The sequence below is a fragment of the Triticum dicoccoides genome, chromosome 4B (assembly GCF_002162155.2).
Source record: "Triticum dicoccoides isolate Atlit2015 ecotype Zavitan chromosome 4B, WEW_v2.0, whole genome shotgun sequence".
NCBI classification, from domain to species: Eukaryota; Viridiplantae; Streptophyta; class Magnoliopsida; order Poales; family Poaceae; genus Triticum; species Triticum dicoccoides.
Window position 1 is genome coordinate 39,961,606 of NC_041387.1, and position 6,000 is coordinate 39,967,605.

A 6,000-nucleotide genomic window follows, 5' to 3' on the forward strand; every position below is an offset into this window, starting at 1 on the left:
AGGATTTTGCATGATCCATAGCCATCGGTGGCAACAGGAGAGCAGTTCGAGGCCTCCTGCGTGAGTCGTCCATCGTCTTCTATGTGTGAGCTTGTTGTCTCTACACATCTAGCTGAAGGAAATATACCCTAGAGGCAATAATAAAGTTATTATTTATTTCCTCATATCATGATAAATGTTTATTATTCATGCTAGAATTGTATTAACCGGAAACATGATACATGTGTGAATATATAGACAAACATATGGTCATTAGTATGCCTCTACTTGACTAGCTCATTAATCAAAGATGGTTATGTTTCCTAACCATAGACATGTGTTGTCATTTGATTAATGGGATCACATCATTAGGAGAATGATGTGATTGACATGACCCATTCCGTTAGCCTAACACTTGATCGTTTAGTATATTGCTATTGCTTTCTTCATGACTTATACATGTTCCTGTAACTATGAGATTATGCAACTCCCGTTTACCGGAGGAACACTTTGGGTGCTACCAAACGTCACAACGTAACTGGGTGATTATAAAGGAGTACTACAGGTGTCTCCAAAGGTACATGTTGGGTTGGCGTATTTCGAGATTAGGTTTTGTCACTCCGATTGTCGGAGAGGTATCTCTAGGCCTTCTCGGTAATGCACATCACTATAAGCCTTGCAAGCAATGTAACTAATGAGTTAGTTACGGAATGATGCATTACGTAACGAGTAAAGAGACTTGCCAGTAACGAGATTGAACTAGGTATTGGATACCGACGATCGAATCTCGGGCAAGTAACATACCGATGACAAAGGGAACAACGTATGTTGTTATGCGGTTTGACCGATAAAGATCTTCATAGAATATGTGGGAGCCAATATGAGCATCCAGGTTCCGCTATTGGTTATTGACCAAGAATAGTTCTAGGTCATGTCTACATTGTTCTCGAACTCGTAGGGTCCGCACGCTTAAGGTTTCGATGACAGATATATTATGAGTTTATGAGTTTTGATGTACTGAAGGAGTTCGGAGTCCCGGATGAGGTCGGGGACATGACGAGGAGTCTCGAAATGGTCGAGACGTAAAGATCGATATATTGGATGACTATATTCGGAGTTCGGAAAGGTTTCGAGTGATTCGGGTATTTTTTGGAGTACCGGAGAGTTACGGGAATTCGCTGGGGAGTATATGGGCCTTATTGGGCCATACGGGAATAGAGGAGAGAGGCCAAAAGGAAGGAGGCCTGCGCCCCCCCTCTGGTCCGAATTGGACAAGGGGGTCGGCCCCCTTTTCCTTCTCCCTTTCCTCCTCTTTTCTTCTAGGAGTAGGACTCCCCCCTTGGTGCGCCTCCTCCATAGGCCGGCCGCCTCCCCCCTTGCTCCTATATATATGGGGGCAGGGGGGCACCCCAAAGACACAACAACAATTGATCCTTGAGATCTATTAGCCGTGTGCGGTGCCCCCCTCCACCATAGTCCTCCTCAATAATATTGTAGCGGTGCTTAGGCGAAGCCCTGCGACGGTAGAACATCAAGATCGTCACCACGCCGTCGTGCTGACGGAACTCTCCCTTGACACTCGGCTGGATCGGAGTTCGAGGGACGTCATCGAGCTGAACGTGTGCTAGAACTCGGAGGTGCCGTAGTTTCGGTGCTTGATCGGTCGACCGTGAAGACGTACGACTACATCAACCGCGTTGTTCTAACGCTTCCGCTTACGGTCTACGAGGGTACGTGGACAACACTCTCCCCTCTTGTTGCTATGCCATCACCATGATCTTGCGTGTGCGTAGGAAAATTTTGAAATTACTACGTTCCCCAACAGTGGTATTAGAGCCTAAGTTTTATGCGTTAATGTTATATGCACGAGTAGAACACAAGTGGGTTGTGGGCGATATAAGTCATACTGCTTATCAGCATGTCATACTTTGGTTCGGCGGTATTGTTGGATGAAGCGGCCCGGACCGACATTACGCGTACGCTTACGCGAGACTGGTTCTACCGACGTGCTTTGCACACAGGTGGCTAGCGGGTGTTAGTTTCTCCAACTTTAGTTGAACCGAGTGTGGCTACGCCCGGTCCTTGCGAAGGTTAAAACAGCACCAACTTGACAAACTATCGTTGTGGTTTTGATGCGTAGGTAAGAACGGTTCTTGCTAAGCCCGTAGCAGCCATGTAAAATTTGCAACAACAAAGTAGAGGACGTCTAACTTGTTTTTGCAGGGCATGTTGTGATGTGATATGGTCAAGACATGATGCTATATTTTATTGTATGAGATGATCATGTTTTGTAACCAAAGTTATCGGCAACTGGTAGGAGCCATATGGTTGTCGCTTTATTGTATGAAATGCAAACGCCCTGTAATTGCTTTACTTTATCACTAAGCGGTAGCGATAGTCGTAGAAGCAATAGATGGCGTAACGACAACGATGCTACGATGGAGATCAAGGTGTCGCGCCGGTGACGATGGTGATCACGACGGTGCTTCGAAGATGGAGATCACAAGCACAAGATGATGATGGCCATATCATATCACTTATATTGATTGCATGTGATGTTTATCCTTTATGCATCTTATCTTGCTTTGATTGACGGTAGCATTTTAAGATGATCTCTCACTAATTATCAAGAAGTGTTCTCCCTGAGTATGCACCGTTGCGAAAGTTCTTCGTGCTGAGACACCACGTGATGATCGGGTGTGATAGGCTCTACGTTCAAATACAGCGGGTGCAAAACAGTTGCACACGCGGAATACTCGGGTTAAACTTGACGAGCTTAGCATATACAGATATGGCCTCGGAACACGGAGACCGAAAGGTTGAGCGTGAATCATATAGTAGATATGATCAACATAATGATGTTCACCATTGAAACTACTCCATCTCACGTGATGATTGGACATGGTTTAGTTGATTTGGATCACGTGATCACTTAGATGACTAGAGAGATGTCTGTCTAAGTGGGAGTTCTTAAGTAATATGATTAATTGAACTTAAATTTATCATGAACTTAGTACCTGATAGTATTTTGCTTGTCTATGTTTGTTGTAGATAGATGGCTCGTGCTGTTGTTCCGTTGAATTTTAATGCGTTCCTTGAGAAAGCAAAGTTGAAAGATGATGATAGCAATTACACGGACTGGGTCCGTAACCTGAGGATTATCCTCATTGCTGCACAGAAAAATTACGTCCTGGAAGCACCACTGGGTGCCAGGCCTACTGCTGATGCAACTGACGACGTTAAGAACGTCTGGCAGAGCAAAGCTGATGACTACTCGATAGTTCAGTGTGCCATGCTTTACGGCTTAGAACCGGGTCTTCAACGACGTTTTGAACGTCATGGAGCATATGAGATGTTCCAGGAGTTGAAGTTAATATTTCAAGCAAATGCCCGGATTGAGAGATATGAAGTCTCCAATAAGTTCTATAGCTGCAAGATGGAGGAGAATAGTTCTGTCAGTGAACACATACTCAAAATGTCTGGGTATAATAATCATTTGATTCAACTGGGAGTTAATCTTCCTGATGATAGTGTCATTGACAGAATTCTCCAATCACTGCCACCAAGCTACAAGAGCTTCATGATGAACTATAATATGCAAGGGATGGACAAGACTATTCCCGAGCTCTTCGAATGCTAAAAGCCACGGAGGTAGAAATCAAGAAGGAGCATCAAGTGTTGATGGTTAACAAGACCACCAGTTTCAAGAAAAAGGGCAAAGGGAAGAAGAAGGGGAACTTCAAGAAGAACAGCAAACAAGTTGCTGCTTAAGAGAAGAAACCCAAGTCTGGACCAAAGCCTGAAACTGAGTGCTTCTACTGCAAGCAGACTGGACACTGGAAGCGGAACTGCCCCAAGTATTTGGCGGATAAGAAGGATGGCAAAGTGAACAAAGGTATATGTGATATACATGTTATTGATGTGTACCTTACTAATGCTCACAATAGTACCTGGGTATTTGATACTGGTTCTGTTGCTAATATTTGCAACTCGAAACAGGGACTACGGATTAAGCGAAGATTGGCTAAGGACGAAGTGATGATGCGCGTGGGAAATGGTTCCAAAGTCGATGTGATCGCGGTCGGCACGCTACCTCTACATCTACCATCGGGATTAGTTTTAGACCTAAATAATTGTTATTTGGTGCCAGCGTTAAGCATGAACATTATATCTGGATCTTGTTTGATGCGAGACGGTTATTCATTTAAATCAGAGAATAATGGTTGTTCTATTTATATAAGTAATATCTTTTATGGTCATGCACCCTTGAAGAGTGGTCTATTTTTATTGAATCTCGATAGTAGTGATACACATATTCATAGTGTTGACACCAATAGATGCAGAGTTGATAATGATAGTGCAACTTATTTGTGGCACTGCCGTTTAGGTCATATCGGTGTAAAGCGCATGAAGAAACTCCATATTGATGGGATTTTGGAATCACTTGATTATGAATCACTTGGTACTTGCGAACCGTGCCTCATGGGCAAGATGACTAAAACGCCGTTCTCCGAAACTATGGAGCGAGCAACTGATTTGTTGGAAATCATACATACTGATGTTTGTGGTCCAATGAATATTGAGGCTCACGGCGGGTATTGTTATTTTCTCACCTTCATAGATGACTTAAGCAGATATGGGTATATCTACTTGATGAAACACAAGTCTGAAACATTTGAAAAGTTTAAAGAATTTCAGAGTGAAGTGGAAAATCATCGTAACAAGAAAATAAAATTTCTACGATCTGATCGTGGAGGAGAATATTTGAGTTACGAGTTTGGTTTACATTTGAAACAATGCGGAATAGTTTCGCAACTCACGCCACCCGGAACACCACAACGAAATGGTGTGTCCGAAAGTCATAATCGTACTTTACTAGATATGGTGCGATCTATGATGTCTCTTACTGATTTACCGCTATCGTTTTGGGGTTATGCTTTAGAGACGGCCGCATTCACGTTAAATAGGGCACCATCAAAATCCGTTGAGACGACGCCTTATGAACTGTGGTTTGGCAAGAAACCAAAGTTGTCGTTTCTTAAAGTTTGGGGCTGCGATGCTTATGTGAAGAAACTTCAACCAGATAAGCTCGAACCTAAATCGAAGAAATGTGTCTTCATAGGATACCCAAAAGAGACCATTGGGTACACCTTCTATCACGGATCTGAGGGCAAGATTTTTGTTGCTAAAATTGGATCCTTTCTAGAGAAGGAGTTTCTCTCGAAAGAAGTGAGTGGGAGGAAAGTAGAACTTGATGAGATAACTGTATCTACTCCCTTGTTGGAAAGTAGTTCATCGCAAGAACCGGTTCCTGTGACAACTACACCAATTAATGAGGAAGCTAATGATATTGATCATGAAACTTCAGATCAAGTTTCTACTGAACCTCGTAGGTCCACAGAGTAAGATCCGCACCAGAGTGGTATGGTAATCCTATTCTGGAAGTCATGTTACTTGACCATGATGAACCTATGAACTATGAGGAAGCGATGATGAGCCCAGATTCCGCAAAATGGCTAGAGGCCATGAAATCTGAGATGGGATCCATGTATGAGAACAAAGTATGGACTTTGGTTGACTTGCCCGATGATCGGCAAGCCATTGAGAATAAATGGATTTTTAAGAAGAAGACTGACGCTGATGGTAATATAACTGTCTATAAAGCTCGACTTGTTGCAAAAGGTTTTCGACAAGTTCAAGAGGTTGACTACGATGAGACTTTCTCACCCGTAGCGATGCTTAAGTCTGTCCGAATCATGTTAGCAATTGCTGCATTTTATGATTATGAAATTTGGCAAATGGATGTCAAAACTGCATTCTTGAATGGATTTCTGGAAGAAGAGTTGTATATGATGCAGCCAGAAGGTTTTGTTGATCCAAAAGGTGCTAACAAAGTGTGCAAGCTCCAGCGATCCATTTATGGACTGGTGCAAGCATCTCGAAGTTGGAATAAACACTTTGATAGTGTGATCAAAGCATATGGTTTTATACAGACTTTTGGAGAAGCCTGTATTTACAAGA